Genomic DNA, 17354 nt, shown 5'->3' on the forward strand with positions numbered 1-17354 from the left:
CATATGGCAAAAAAGTTCATTATGTCTTCTAATGATAAACTAGAATAGAAAATACCAGAACACATAATAATACTTCCAGTAAAACAGAAAGTAATGTAAAGCATATTTATCTAACAACCTTTTTTACATGTGCTTCTTAATACTTAGAAGTGATCATTTCTATGTGATCATTAAAAACTATGAAATAACGGTGAATTTTCTTCCTTCAACTTTTAAATGGTTCTTAGCCTCAAAATGTTTGTGATATTATCATTTTTAAGCAAGTTGCTTATCACATCCAAAAGTACAACTATCTTTTCTACAGGAAGAGTCTCTGTAAAAATGTCAAGGCCCCATCACATTCAGTAAATGATTTCTTCTCCAAAAAGGTTAATCAAGTAATCAGACAAATGGGAAAAAAAAAAATCACACTCAGGAACGATAAATGTGATTGATGACTATGTAGATTCTAAGATAAATAGAAGAATTGATTTCATAAAGTCTGTCCTCAATATGTTGTAATCATATTTTAAATTGTACATGTTCCAATAACTATTACTAACTCCTATCTGATAATAATGACCACGAAAAGGAAAAATATTTGTATATTCATTTGTTGACTTTAGGATTTCTGTGAATTCAGATAAGGGCCAAATGTGGGCCCAGTTCTGTTCTCACAACCTTAGGCAATAGACACAGCTTAACTATTTCTAAGACCTTAAAGCAAAACATAATGTCCTTTTTATAAAACTTTGAAAACTATATACTACCCATTTCTGAAGTGGTATATATGGTTGTTAACTAACATTCTCTTCTACATAATCTATTTCTATATTCATTAAACTTTCATAATAAAACAACTATTGGCCAAGATCCTAGCTTTGACCTGTTAGTTTGCCCAAGGAATCTTGGCATCTCTTTCCCAGCATGCTGAATCACTGCATAGAAATAGCTTGCAGCTGGTGTCAGACTGGTTCACAATAGCCCATATGCAACAGGCAACATGATCACAGTGTTTGACCGAGGTGCATTATTTATGGCCCTTGGTGACTGCAAGCTACATTATACTGCATTACATAAGTATTGCATTTATGGTTCAGGAGTGAAGGAGAAATGGATTTTATTAAATACAGGTCACATTTAATAAGAAAAAAAGAAAGAATCATATGTGCCTTCCACAATAAGAATACTTTAACATCTAAAAAGCTGTTAATAATTATTCTTTTATTCTGAAGCAGTTGATCCTATTTTTATGCAAAGTTTTAGATCACAAAGCACATTGGAATTAAAATTAGATATTTCTGGTTCTGGCCAGGTCATTTTGTAAAATCTCTAATAATAATTACTTCCACTGCTGGCACAGGCTGTCTGCTGCTATGCCAATCTGGAAAAAGGCAGCACTCTATATGCGTGTAAGGGGTCAGCATGGTGTGCCTGGTGTAGAGCCAAAACCATTCCACAGTTCAAATCCTGTGTTTTTATACAACAAGCCCTAGAACCCCTCTGCCTTCATTAGGAATAGGGTTTTTTTTTGTTTGTTTGTTTGTTTGTTTTTAGAATACAAAAGATAGTAGATCTAAGTTTTCTTCCCATTTTAACCTTATTAATTCTCAATACCTCAGACACGACTGCTCAGTTGTGTATAAGAGCTCTTATAACTATTGCCCACTAAATGTATTGAGAGCACATTAGGTGCCAGACTTTTATTGAAGTGTTTTGCATGCATACTCTCCTAAAGATCACAACAATTCCATGAGGAGTTAATCAGAAGCAGTTATTAGCATAATATCCCTCCCTCTCTTTTTGGTTACTTAGTTTTGTATTTTCTTGTGTGTACCTAGGTTGTTATATTTTTCTAAAAGCAGATTTTTGTGTTTCTTAAGGAGAACTTAACCCAGAAGGAAACTGGACAGGAAAAGTGAAAGGAAGAAAAAGAATAGTAAATGCTATTAATAAGTCATTTAAGTTTCAAAAGCCAAACACAATTTTTCCAAGCACAAATTTTATCACAAGTGATTTAAACAAAAGAGCAAAACTATCTTATTCTCTTTTTCTCCACACAGGACTCTCTCCATGCATCTATTATAGAATATAGCAAAATATCCTATAATCCAAGTTTTCATATTTTCCCTCAGTTAAGGTAGGGACTACCCCAATCAATTCTATAGTCACAGTGACCAGCTTAATGTCTAGCAATTAGCAGATACACAAAAATGCTTTTTGCATGAATGATGACTGACTAACTGACTAAATGGTCTTAAAGCATTTATCAATCTTTTCACTATCCTCAGGAGCTCAGAATAGGTTCTTAGAATCCATTCCAGAAAAGTTGAACTTTCCAAGGAAGTTTCTTAAAAAAGACCAACATACAAGCAAATGTATTTGGGTTGACTTTGCCAGCTCAGTGTATAAATTGTCGCAGCCGTTTTAATACTTAAAATAATTGCTGGAAAACTCTCTACTAAAGAGAGAGAGTTGCCAAAAAAAATAGTTCCTCTAGTATATTTCCCCTCTTCATCTTATCTGAACCTTTGTACAATATATCTGGAAGACTTATGCAATATAAAAGAACCAGCTCTCTTTTGAAACAAGTGAGGTGACTGCCTAAGGCTGTAACAAGTTCCCTAGAAAGCTAAATTGGAATGTGCCTTTTGGGCTATTAAGAAATGATGAGTTGAAAACTTGTTCTACAGAAAAAGTTTTTTAAACTTTATGTAGATACAATTCACATGTAACACAATTCACCCACTTAAAGAGGGCAAGTCAATGGTTTTTAGTATATTAGAGAGTTGGCTTCAGTATGAACTTTGGGGGGTCCATATATACAGCGATTCTTTTGAGAAGGAGAATGCAACTTCTAGTGGTATCCAAGGTCAAGGGTACTCAATGTTTAGGCAATCTAGATTATGACTCCATGCTTTAAGCTCATAAACTCAACCATTGTTCCCAGAATACAACTCTTGCCCCAAAGCCAGGTTTGTCATCCACCAAGACCTGGCTATTGAGCTCTGGCTAACAGTCCAGATTCCCTGTGGTATTCAATGAGAAGTGCAACACAGATCTTCCTTCAAAGAAAAACATTCTGTCCAGCTGCAGAGAATATGGTCAGCAGACAGTCTCCAGCTCACAGTGCTTTCAGAGTCTGCCTCACCTGCAAAGAGTTGCCTGACTCAAGATCCACCCTTTTAGAGGCAATCACATTCAGTCACAGAGTGAGCAAGGGTAGAAAAGCTTAGCCATTTTGGTCTGACACGGGACACTCTGATGGGCAATACTCATTCCAGACCTCCTGCAGAGCAGGCTAAGATTTTGCTGAGCTGCTTCACAGTTTGTCTTTTCCCTCTCAATACTACGTCTCCCTCCTTTCACAGGTGTTGATCCTTAATAAAAATCTTGCATCTCAGACTCCATCTTAGTGTCTCAGAAGTCAAGGCTATTCTCAGGAGTGGTCTGAAAAAGCAGGCAAAAAAGACAGTTTTGGAGCTCAATCACAGATGCCTCCTGGCAATGAATGCCTGCCTCATCACTGGTGAAGGTAAAGCACCAACAGCACAAAGTGGCAACCATTTGTTAAAATTTTCACTGGAGGTGAATTAGATGGGTGCCACAGGAAAAAGTAGTACACTAGGTGCAGCCTATCATATATTTGAGGCATAAGAAAGAAATAGTAGCTATAAAGACACCAGGATTGGGTGCTTATTTCTAAGTGCCATTGATGCTCTATAGAAAGATATTATATGGAGAAGGGTGAGTGACAGCCAGTTAAAAGCCAGTTATGAAAGCCTGTGAAACTCTTTGGTTACATACCTACAAAGCAGTTCTCATTATTTGCAGGGGAATACCAAGCCCGGTACATAACAATATGAACGACTTTATTTCGAAGAAGTTTATACATAAAACCAAGGCCGTTTGTTATGTGCAGGTCAGAGAAATGTGGAAGTTTGTTGGAAAAATCCCAAAGTTTCTGTAAGAACTAGCCAATATGAACTAAGAAGAGCCAGAAGAATAAATATAAAGGTTGATTCTGAGGGTATCTGATTAGCTAGAACAGTACATTAAATTGGATATGGAAGACTCTATTGCCTCTGGAGCGCTCTATCCTGATATTCCCTGGAAAAGACCCCAGGAGATTGTGTGTGCTTTCTACTGGGATGGTTCCTAGAAGCATGGAAAAAGTGATAGCTCATTCCAAGCTAAGTTGAAATGCCAAAATTATCATTCAGACAGTGGAGAAAGGGAATAAAAGGATCAGGGAATTGAGCATCCAGAAATAAATATATCATGTGAGGTTAGATGAACTACCAGATGATCATGTTCTACAGGAATGCCCAAGATACAAACTATTACCAAGGCCACAGGAATGCAGTAGTGACAGGGGCAACTGCTTCACCAAAATGTTTAGTGGTGACTCTCCACTTCTTCAGTTTTGACCAAAAAGAATTGTTACATACATTGGCTTGCTGACAGCAAAAGAGATAATAGAACCAAAAACCACCCAGAGCTAGGTAGCAGCACGTAATCTCCAGAAGCTAAGAATTTATGATCATTGTAATGGCTAAGTATGTCAGAGTTTCTGCTAAGGGGACCAAAGTTACAAAGAACTACAGAGATAGTTAACAGAATACAACATCCCTAGGGTCAGAGAGATGGGTAGCCAACAACAGTACTTCTCAATTTGTAATAGCAGAAGAAATCAAGTATAAAAGACCAGAGTGCTGAGGACTGATATCCCAATAAAAAGTCACAATCCATTGTCCAGTTTCACATCTGAGGTATTTCCCAGGCTCCATAACATAATGACTGCAGAGATAGTTGGATTCTTAGCAGGGAGGACTCTACACACATCACATCTACACAGTAATGATTCTTGCATCCTTTCCACAAAGGGATTTATGGCCATTTACTCAGACAATTGTACCTTGTGCAAAGGAAGACATCCAAACATTTTAAAGCCAGTTGCACACAAGCTCAGAGTGGACCTTGATATCTGGACACCTGAAATGTCAATGTCTCCCTGGGAGAGTTGGGGCATGTGTCGGTTCAGGTCCTCTGAAAAACAGATGCTAAATTGGGGTTAGAAGCAGAAGAGAGTTACTAGGAGAAACTCTTGTGCAAAATGAAGGAAAAAAAAGTGGGAGTAAGCAAGGATAGGCCTGAGTTTGTTGTGTTAACGCTATGTTAACTCTTTGGCCCACTTTCATCTGTGTAGGATCACCTGGACATCATGCAAGATATCACTTGATCCATTATATTGGTGACCTTTTGTTGATTTGGCCAGGTGAGAAAAATATGGCTAGTATGTTGGAGGTCTTGATAAGCTACATGTACTAATGAGGGAAGGAAATAAGCTTCCAATAAAATATTAAGATTCAGGGGACTGCCGCAACCATAAACTTTTAGTAGTCCAACAGTCAAAGTTTGCCAAGACATCACCTTCGAAGTAAGGAACAAATTATTACACCTTGTGCATCTTACCATGTATAAAGAAGCACCATGCTGGTGGGCCTCTTTCATCTCTGGAATCCAGAATAGTAAGACTATCATCATTAAGTGGATTGCAATGCAGCAAAGAGCTCTACTACAGATCTTGGATGCATTACAAGGAGCTCTCACACTTGGATTGTATGATCTGGCTCACCCTGTGGCGTGGGAGGTATCAGTGGTGGAAGAGATGCCACATGGCAAGTCCCAATGGGAGAATCATAAAGTGGCTCTCCTGAAGTTTTTGGCAAGGTCTTGCTATCTGCAGTACAGAATTATATATCTTTTGAAAAATAACTCCTGGCATGCTACTGGGCTTTAATAAAGACAAAATGCCTGACCATGACTTACTAAGTGAACATATGGCCAGAAATGTCCATCATGTGTTGAGTCCTGTAAGATTCACCGAATAAAAAGGGACTGTGGATCTAAGAGCAATCCATCATAAGGTAAAAAATGGTATATCTGTGAATGAACATAAGGATTGGAATCAACCACTATTACATCATGCCCTCCCTCAGCTCATTTTTTAGCTACATGGGAAATTTTTTATGACCAGCTAAAGAAGGAGGAAAATTCTTCTAATGAACAAACAGGTACAATGTATCACCTCATCCATTTTGGATAAAACTAGTGGTAATTATATATATATATATATATATATATATATATATATATATATATATATATATATAGACTTTTGAGCAATGGTGAAAGGCCTAACCAACTCTTCAGGGATAGAGAAAGAAAAAGATCGTAAGTTTTGGGATTAGGGGGCTGGATTAGACATATAGAATACCTATGAGAAGGGATATATGTGAATGGGCATGAAGTGTGAAGTGTGAAGATCTGTGTATCATAGGTCAATGCCCACTAAAGAATATTTACCACTGAAGACTCAGTAATTAACCAAGTAAACAAAAAACTCAGCCAGTTAATGTCAGTCAGGCTTTGCTATCAGCCACCTCAGTGTTGGCTTGAGGAGCAGATGAATAAAGTGGTCACTGTGGTAGAAAAGGAGATCACAAATGTGCCAACATCATGGACTCCCACTTATCGAGGCCAATTTATCAATTGAATTTCCAACCTGCCAAGAATAGATATCAACGTGGAGCCTCTGATATGATACCAATGTTTAACGAGTCCATCCAGTACATGAACCACCTCCATCCAGGAAGAACCATTAGTTTATATTCATAGGACTATATATAACATGTATTCCAGGTATGGGTTTGCTTCTTTTGCCTAAAGGCCATAGGTAGCATTCTATCTGAGGGATTATAATATATCTGATACACCAGTATGAAACTAAACATAACATTACCTTAGACCAAGTAACAACTTTACAACATGGTCAGTGCCAGCGTGGGCCATGACCATGACATTCACTAGTTATATCACAAACCACATCATCCAGACATTGCTTGTCTAGTAGAGCTTTGGATTGTCCAGTTGAATGAACAGCTGAAGCCCCAGATGAGAGGCAATACTCTATATGAAAGGGGTGCTAACCCTCAGGAAGCAGTATCCACATGGAATCAAATAACTCTATATGGTACTATGTCTCTGAAAAGAAGAAATCAGGGGCACAGAAACCAAGAAGTGGAGGCAGGAGTTGCCCCATTTACTATTGTAACCAAAGATCCATGGAAGCTCTGTACTCCTGTCCCTGTAATTATGCACTCTACAGGGTTAAAGGTCCTCTTATATAGAGATAACAATTTCACCAGAGGATATCATAAAAGTCCTATAAGCTATGACTGCTGTCTAAAGAGCTGAGGCAAGAAAAGAAGTCATCATCTTGGCAGAAATGACTGAATTGGATCATCGGGAAGCGGTGAGGCTGCTGCAATAAAATGAGGGATGGTAGAAATACACATAGGACCCCGGTGACCCACGTGGGGGCCTTGTTGTACTCTCTTGCCCTTGTAAGTATAAATAGACAGATCAGCAATGCAGGCATAAAAAGAGTATAGTAACTAAGAGATCAGACCTCTCAGGGATAACAGTCAGGTAATATTACCAGATAAACCTCCAAAGTTAGCAGAAGTGATGGCTGAGGGTGTAAGAAATCTAAAGGAATGGTACAGGGAAAAGTAGCAATTGAGGGCCTAAGATCAACTGTAGCAGTGGGGATGGAGTTGATTCTGTTAAATCCCCTCTTTTAAATTTCCCCTTGGGAGAAGAGGCCCATCAAAATCCTAGAGGAAGTACTCCACAAATAAATACAGAGAAGTGGATATAGGTAACAAAAGAGGGAACTATGACATTTATGGAAATGTGATACCTAGATGCTCCTTCAGGCAAGTACTTGCCGCCTTTGGTGTTTTCCACAGCCATATGAGTTATCCATTGCTGCTAACAAACCACCCACAAAATTTAGTGGCTTATAACAAAAATTTTATCACAAATTTCTGTGGGTCATAAATCAGCATATGGCTTAGCTGGGTGTCTCTGGCTCAAGGCCACTCATGAGGTTGTTGACTGGGCTTTAGTCTCATCTGAAGGTTCTACTGTGTGAGGGTTTGGAGGGTTTACTTCCAAGCTAAGACATGATCCCTCAGTCCCTCACCAAGTGATCCTCTCTGGAGAGCTGTCTTGCAAAATGACAACTGGCTTCCCCAGGGTGAGTGACCTGAAAGAAAGTGTGAGGGCAGCCCATATCCAGTGATTGAATAAGGCACTGATAGAAAGGCCCAGACATTTTACTCTGACAGGTAACACCTCTAGGCTCCCTGCTAGGTTGGCCTGGGCATTGTCAGGCCTGTACCACAGTCCAATTTTTTCCTCTGGCCAGTCCTGTTACCTCATTCTTCCTCTCATGAGAGTTGATCCCTAGTGAACACCTTATACTTGAAACTCCATATTATTCCACGCAAGGGTCAGGTGGGGAGGTGGTGGGAGGTGCTTTATTTCCTTTTCCATCATTTCTGAGTTTTATTCCCAGGAGGCTCCAAGTTCCCTTTTCTGATTCACTACTTAGTCCTTGCTGATCAGATAGGTAGGCCAATGGACTGGAAGGACCAGTCACCTCTGAGCCACAAATGGTCATGTTATACTTTTACCAAGTTAGCAGCTGCCTCACAGCCTTATATTTAGGATGGTTTTGGTTGTGGCAAAGGTAGAGAAGTTGGGAAGAAGTTCTAAGACACTTTTTGTGAATTACGAGGTCTAGCCTCCTTAGTAATTTAATCTCAATAGAGACACAGCTAACTTTTAAATGGCAAATTTCTGAAAATTTCACCAAACCTATCTAATAAGCAAATAATGATATTATCATGTGAGATACTATATAATATTATAATACTAACTTGGTTTTGTTTTTATTTTTATTAATAATCTAGTGATTTAAAATATTTTAAATTGAAACACACACTATTTAGGTTCCATCTCAAGCCATATATTCTTCAATAAAATAAGAATTCTTGAATTCTTTTGAGAGTACAAATGATCAAACATACAATTTAGAAGCAAATTTATAATAAAGATGCAAATTAATTCAAAGGTCCGTAATAAGATCATTCAGCCATATGGTCACTAATGACGTTCCTAATTATTACAACATCAATATCCCGGTCAGAAGGCAAGATGAAAAAATTCTGCTATATTTTAACTTTCTTATAATATTTTAAAATTCTTAATTAAATTTTAAGAAATAGATTCTATCTCTGAAACACTTTTTTATACCAAGGAGCACTGCAAACAGTACAACTACAAAACTTAAAAAAAGTGAATAATAATTTCTATGTTCTATAATAAATAAAAAAGTCAAAATACTACATTCATGAGTTAGAATACAAAATGTATATCAACTGGGATGTATAATGAATAAAAATAGCTTATTCATTCATCAAGACATAATTATTAACATCTATACTGCGTCAGGAACTTCTAGGTATTACAAAGATATCGCAGTAACCAAAACTGACAAGAATTCCTGACGTCATGGAGTCTGCATTCTACTCAAGGAGACAGAAAATGAACCATGCTCTATAAGAATCATGGTGCTAAATCTGTCTATTTTACTTCCTTTTTTTAGCAAAAAAACAACACTGGGTTGTATCAATGTTTTATTGATAAAGTTTTTGATGATGCCCCAGTTTAGTATTTAATGAGAAGAAAATATCCAAGAATTTATAAACTTTTGACCTATTATCATATTAAAGAGGATCCTTGGAGGAAAACCCTATTGAATGAATTATTTAGCTTAGTCAACTCTAGATAAGTAAAAGTTAACTGTTGGCTGCCTAGAGAGAGGAAGGAGAAATGCGGCAGAGGCCTGACAGTGTGTTTACAAGGATATTTACAAACTCTTTTACTAACATAACTGACCAGTACCCAACAAAAGGTGGAGTTCTGAATTCAGTAAATATTCAAATACTCAGAGCAGTTTCACTTCAGACTGCAATCATCACGTTTATAGAGCCATCAGTTTTTTTCCTGATTCAAAAAAACCAATATGTATAACAACCTAGGGCAACTGTTTTCAAAGTAACCTAAGGATCCCTTAAATATACAGCCATTTTCTCTAAACTGCATTCATCTCTTAATCTGGCATGCCTTTACCTTCCCCTTCCTCTTACTCTATTTTACCCTTAAACTCTATTTATGATGGTTAATCATATGTGTTAACTTGACTGGGCTAGGGGATGCCCAGATATTTGATTAAGCATTATTTTGGTGTGTCTGAGGGTTTTTCTAAAAGAGATTAGCACTTGAATTGGTGGACTGAGTAAAGCAGTAGATTGTTCTCCCCAGTGTTGGTGGCCACCCTCTAACCCACTGAGCATCCAAATGGAATAAAAAAGGGTTAGAGGCTGAATTCTCTTTCTCTGCCTGCCTGATTGCTGAGACTGCAGTCTTCTGCTCTTAGACTGGGACTTAACACTATCAGGCTTCTGCTTCTCAAGTCTTTGGACTCGAACCAGAATTTACATCGCCAGTTTTCCTGGGTCTCCTGCTTGCAAATGGCAGATTGTGGGATTTCACATGAGCCAATTCCTTATGAAAAAAATCTCATTTTACATACATATACAGAAATACACACACAAACACATATTCTGTTCTCTGTAGAGGATGTGAACTATTGGGACCCCAACGGCAAAGACTTTGAGGCTTAAACTACAAAAAAAACCAAGGGCTATTGGAGAAGCTGTAGATTGAGGGAAATGCAGCATCCGCATCACAGGAAGTTGCAAAGAGATATTCCAGGTGGGAGTATCTGAGGAAACCCTGAATATGTTCTTCAGCAAGGGGCAGCTTTAAAATCTGCCAGGCTTATAGGTGTCTTAAAATAGAACCAATCATGTAATGACTTTCCTGTCCTCCTGTTCCCTTCACTCTGTCCTTCTTTTCCCTCCAAATTTCTCCCATTAGCAACCTGAAGAAAGAGAAGAAACACCATAAAAAAGAGGAAAAAGACTGATTTTCCTGTATTCACATTCTGCCTGTTGTCAATCTCGAAAGTCTGATTATTATCTAGGACTGGATCTTTTTAATTACTGAATTGATGTGTGTGTGTGTGTGTGTGTGTGTGTGTGTGTGTGTGTGTGTGATTTGTATTACCTAAGAGTAATCAGAAAAATTTGTATCCAGTTGTCCAGGTGGGGACAATAACCACTGATTAGATTTAAAAAGACTGTGAGAAGCAAAATTGCTTTTGCAATTATATCTTGTGAAAACTGCTTGTTCAATTTATTGGTCATATTTATTTAATAACTTTAATCTTAATATCTCTGCAGAAAACATAATGAAGATAGTTTAAATACACTAATTGGGGAAAAAATAAAGAAGTCAAACTGACTCTAAAGAAAAGTATACAATTTAAACTATTGTTTCTATTCATTAAACGAATAAATCAATAATTGACATGTAATAAAAAAGTACATACTTGCTATTTTACAAACTGAGGAAATTCATACAGACAAAAGAAAAAGAAAAAGAATTGTATGCTATCTTGCAGATAATAACCAATATTGACACTTGGGGGATTATAACTTGTCAAATGTTTCATAGATGGGATCCTCTGATTTTTTTTTTGCACTGAAAATGTATTAAATATCCATTTCGATAAATATAAATCTTTTTAATTTTAAGAGTGGTATTATAAACTATTGTAGTTAACCACCTGCTAATGTCAGTTTTCTTTACAATTTTACATTATTATAAACACCACCTTTTACACTCATATATGCTTCCCCACTTTTCTGTTCATTTTTAGGATAGATTCCTAGAAATAGAACTGGAGGTTCAATATATATGAACTTTATTTTTGTCAGATTGCTCCAGATAAATATTAAACTAATTTCCACTTCATCCTTAGCAAGGTATGAAAATAATTTTAATCTTTACCTCCATGAGAGTTGAAAAGTGGTACCTTACTATATAGTTTGTATTAGGTTCCTAGGGCTGCCAAAACGAATTATCACAAACTCAGTGGCTTAAAACAACAGAAATGTACTGCCTCATTGTTCTGGAGGCTGGCAGTCTATGTGCCAGCAGAGATGTGCTCCCTCTGAAATTTTCAGAGAGAATCCTTCTCTCCTCTTCCTAGCTTCAACTGATGATTTGGCAATCTGGAACAGTACCTTGGCTCGCAGCCACAATGCTTATAGTTTCTGCCTCTGTTATCACATGATATTCTCCCCGTGTTGTCTCTGTGTCCAAATTTCCTTCTTCTTCTAAGGACACCAGTCACACTGGATTAGAGCCCATCCTAATGACCTCATCTTAACTTGATCACATCTGCAAAAGCCCTATTTCCAAATAAGGTTGTATTCACAAGTACTAAGAGCTAGAACTGCAACATACAGTCTGGGAAAACAATTTAACTCGTTACATTGTTTTAATCTATATTTCTTTGATTACTAGTGAAATTGAGAATTTTCGATATTTTATTTAAAACATTTTCATGCTTGATTCTTTGTCTATTTTCTAGTAGATACATGGGTTTTTAAATCTTTACTAATAAAGTCTTTCAACATATTAGTTCCTTTATACAGCATATATGTTGCAAATGTTTTTCTATTTGCCATTTGCCTTTTAATTTATCTTATTCTGGATTTTTTCTATATAAAAGCTTAAAATCTTTAATAAAATCTAGCAACATTTTCATTTGTAGGTTGTGAAACCAGCGATTAAAAAAAAAAATCCATCCAAACAAAATATTACATCGATAACCATGCATATTTTCTTCTAGTACATTTATGGTTTCATTTCATTAAATATTTTTTAATCTATCTGGAATTTATCTGAAAGCACGACACATATAAAGTTGGAACTTCCAGATACATACTTATATTGTTAAAGTCTAATCAGCCAAAGACTACAAGAACAAGCTTGCAGTCTCAGAAAAACACATTTATTGACTCAGAAGGCTCTCCTGAGGAACCATGGAATGCTGTTCTCTACAAGAGGGAGAGAAACATCTTTTCTAAGCTTTAGTTTCCTGAAGAAGTATTCTGAGAAGGAGATAAGTGGCTTAGCAGATAGGTTCTGGATTGGTTACTGTTTCTGAGGTGGGTTTGAAGAAGGTGAATTAACTAAGGATTGTGTGCCGTCATCACACAAGGACGGCTTAGCATTCGTGTATTGCCAGTAATAGATGAGTGCAGCAAAGTGGTCTGAGACATTGAATCATTAGTAAGAAAATGGTAGTTACTCAAATAGGCCATCATTTTGGCATTTTAAAATTACTGTATCACCTTAGAAGACATAGCGGTTCCTGTCAACTGTAGAGATGGCTTTATCTGTGTGTGTCCTTAGCCTGACAAATGACAGGGCTGCTTCCATGTTCTCTGAGGGCACCACTCCGCCAAGATCTCCAAGTGTCTACCAGGAAGCTCCCGATTTTCACTCTTTCAGTCTCAGAAGAATTTTTACTCTTTCATTATATTTGTTACATATTTAATAAACATATTTATACTTATTTACATAACATATACTATTTAATAGCCTATTGGTTATACTTTAACCTGCTAATCTGAAATGTATCATTAATCACATCTTCATATATACTTGACCATTTTTATTCTTTTTATTTTATTCTGATAACCTTTCTGATTATAGTAGCTCCAGAATTATGTTGTTTTATGATTATGCCTCATATTGGTTCTATTTTATTCTTTCTTATTTTCATGCCTTGATGGACTTTTTTTTCAGGTTTTTAATCTTGAATTGTAAGTTTTATATTAATATTGTAAAATGTGTTTATCAGTTAAAATTAACTTCAAGTATAAGAAACCCTAAATAGCTGTTGTTTAAGTATTTTAGGTTAGTGGTCTAGGAGAGGGGACTCCTCTGTGTTGGAAAGCATGCTCCTATTTTTATTATTCAATTATGCATAGCCTTAACTTCGTGGTCCTGGATAGTAGCCACCATGTTTCTAGCTGCAGGATGGAGAGGGGAATGAAGACTGAGGAAGGGATGAAGATGAAGAAGGCAAAGAGCACTTACACAGTTTCTTATGAAAGGCTTTGAAAAGCTGCAATAGGACACTGCTGCTTATCTCATTGGCCAGAGATGCGGTGACGCTATCCTTACTTGCATGGGAGGCTGACAAATACCATCTTTATTCTGGGCTATTATGAGATCAGCTAAAAATTCCATTACCATGGAAGAAGAGGAGAGCAGATATATGGGAGCAACTAGCAGACCCTACTGTAATGTGCCCATTGTCTCTTCACCAATTCTTTTATAATATTACTTTTCACTTTCACTGTTATCCAAGTTTTTATATATGTATTTCTTATAGAAGAATGTATCAACAATAATTCTCTAAGTTTTATTCTAAAAGTGAATGTCCCAAGAATTTCCTCCATACCCCCGGTTTGCTCTATAGAGGCAATTACTATCAAATCTTTGAGTATTTCATTTTAAAATCATTTTCAAAACAACAGGTTTATACTGCCATTTAAAAAATGTGTTTGCTTACTATGGATAATAAGGATTTAGCTTTTTCACTACTTTTCTCCTTCACTCGCATATTTTCCATCCATCTAGCATCCAATTTCTTATAATTCTTGGTTAGATCAGCATTCCCCTTTTAATGTAATTATGACTAAGTAAATTGCTAAAAGCTGAGCCATGAAGTATAAAATGATTTCATTTTCTTTTATAACCTGTCCCAATTAATAATTGTCTTTTTTTGCTTAGTTTTCTAATTTATCCCTATATTATCTACCATCACCAATTCTCTCAATTTCTTCCTAGACCTTATATGTCCTTAGCCTCCAATCAGTACTGATTTATGGTTAATATACATCTCTCAGCTTTCTATTTCTCCCCCTATCATCAAGAGGGCTCTCTTTGCCTCTCTCTTGTGTAAGATCCTTGTTCCAAGTTCCTCTCTTTCTTGGTTCAATCCCTCTTTTTGACAGAGCAACTATTCCAATAGTTAACTTGAGATGGTTATCTAAATGAAGTTTTTCAGAATTTTCCTTTCTGAAAATGATAGAAACTTGTTCTTAATCTTAATATCATGTTTGAAAATAGATGTTGAAATTCTTGATATCTAAAGGCTAGAGATAATTTCTGGACTTGTTATGCTATGAACCCCTTATAAATGTCTTAACTTGATGCAAATACCTCCAAGAATAAAGGTTTTTTCCTCTCTAAAACTCTGAAATAGAGATTTTAAAATATCTTGACTGAACCTCCTTTCCTAAACTACATACATAAACACTTTCAGTCTTTTTGTGTAATTGAATCCGGCCTTGCTTTTTGGCACTCTTATTTCTAAGGTAGAGAGGGCCCCATCTCTCTGGAGAGATATCTTTTAGGTTCAGGAAAGCAGTTCCCTACATTCATGTAAAAACATCAATCAAAAAAAAAAAAATTATCTCAGAGAAAACCCCACCACTTACAGGCTTTCTATTTGGCATAGCCATGAATTTGATCTTTTGCTGCTTCAACGGTTTAATGAATCCTGGTTCAAGTCCCTGGAAGAACAAGGCACTATATGTGTTTTCCCATGTACTGAGTTTGCTTAGATTTCCATTTCTTACATCTCACAAAGCACACTGCTTTATCTGGAATAAGAGTTGAAGTTAAGCAGGTTTCACTTGTATTCTACCTAACAATATTTACTTAAAGTTTATGACACATTATTAGTATTTTTTACTTGATTTGAGCAACTTGCTTTAACTGATTTTGTTTAACCCCACCACAACACTTTGATAGTTGTATTGAAGAAAATTTTTAGAAATTTGCTCTGGGACTTTCCTTTATCTCTTCAATATTTATTTGCTTTCTAAAGAAAAGGCAAAATAACATCTGTGAAATAAATTAGAATTTCATCATTTTGATTTAAAATTTTGGAGAGAAAATAGTGTTATTTTTAGAAATTAACAGAATTGTGATAGGTATTTTCCTATTTTACCAGAACTGGTTACTAGAATTCAGAGTTCAAGACAAAAATTTGTCAAGTACCTGATATTCTGAAGAGAGCAAAATGAGAGAAAGGAAGAAGGTCACTTCAGAATTAGAAGATAACCAAACTGGCTTTGTTATCTTTAACTGTTATCTCAGAGCTTCCTACCCCAGTCAATATACATTGAAAATTAATAGGAAGTAAGGAGAGAAATATGAGAGAGAAGGAATCATAGGAGTCCTAAGACATCAAATGCACTCATAGGAAGGATCTGCAAAGGGTCAAGGGGAGGAGATCGAAAAGAGTCAAGCTGGGGGAGCCAGTAAGCAATGGAGACTGGCATTTCATTCCCCAGTAGAATACTTTGCTACAGCAAATTTGCTGATCTTCTACTTGCACTTATTTGAACTACAGAGAAAAGAACTGAAAAGAGACAGCAGGGCAGAAAAGTTCAACCATAGAACAACCTGCACTTTCATCATTTGGCATGACAAGATTGTAGCTGAAGTAGATACAACAAAAGTTAGCCTGACTTGTGCACATCCTAGGAACCCTACCTACGATGACCACCTGCCAGAGAAATAACATCATTAACAAGCAGCTATGGAGTACAATGCTAGGATATATATGAAAAAGGGGAAATAGAAAAGTCTTAGCCATCAAGATGTCTCTGTGAGGCACCTGAAGAACTCAACCATGCCTTCAATGAAAGTGATAGCATTTGTGTGTCTGCCAGCAAGAGAACATTGATGGCTGGTCAGATTCTCCAGAGGAGCAGCAACAGCCAAGAGAAGACCACAGAAGCAACTGAGAACGAGATATCTCTTCCTTTCCATCTTTCTTATTTATTCCCTACTCCTAAGCTTCAACTCCAAGAGAGATATTGATCCAGAAGTGAGAGTGGGAAGGTAAATGGAAGAATGGACTGTGCTTCCTCCCAGTTCAGGATGAAGTCTGGGTGGTCCTGGGAAAAGGGGAAGGGATGATAATCAAATTAGATAGGAGGTAGACGTTTTTAAACTGAGCTTAGCTAAAATTCAATTTTCAATAATTGAACAGATCAAAGCGTTATGAGCCCTGTCTGAGATAGTCTTAGGGACAATAAAGAGAAAATCTACATAGCCCACTTGGGACAGTAACTTGAGGAAAAGACTAAACAAGCATTGTTATGTTCACATTTTATTGAGTTTAGCCTATTAACAGGAATAAATATACAACAAATATAAAATGAGATAATTTTATAAATAAGTCCAAAGAGAAAAGTATACAGATAAATTTGGATTTTATTTGGAATGATTGGGGGGTGGGTATCTAAAGATACTAAAGAATTTTAAGAATATGCAGTTGCCAATGAACAATTTTATGTCAAATTATTTTTAAAAATCAGTGTTTTGTTAGATGTAAAGAGAAAAAATAAACCTCAGAAACATTTTCACACATTCTTTTCTTCAACTGATTAAACAACTCTATTTGCCAAACACTGGATAACTCACTGAAATACAACAGGCCTGCTCCTGCTCTCCTG

The sequence above is a fragment of the Rousettus aegyptiacus genome, unplaced genomic scaffold (genome assembly GCF_014176215.1).
Source record: "Rousettus aegyptiacus isolate mRouAeg1 unplaced genomic scaffold, mRouAeg1.p scaffold_m13_p_2, whole genome shotgun sequence".
In the NCBI taxonomy this organism is placed as follows: domain Eukaryota; kingdom Metazoa; phylum Chordata; class Mammalia; order Chiroptera; family Pteropodidae; genus Rousettus; species Rousettus aegyptiacus.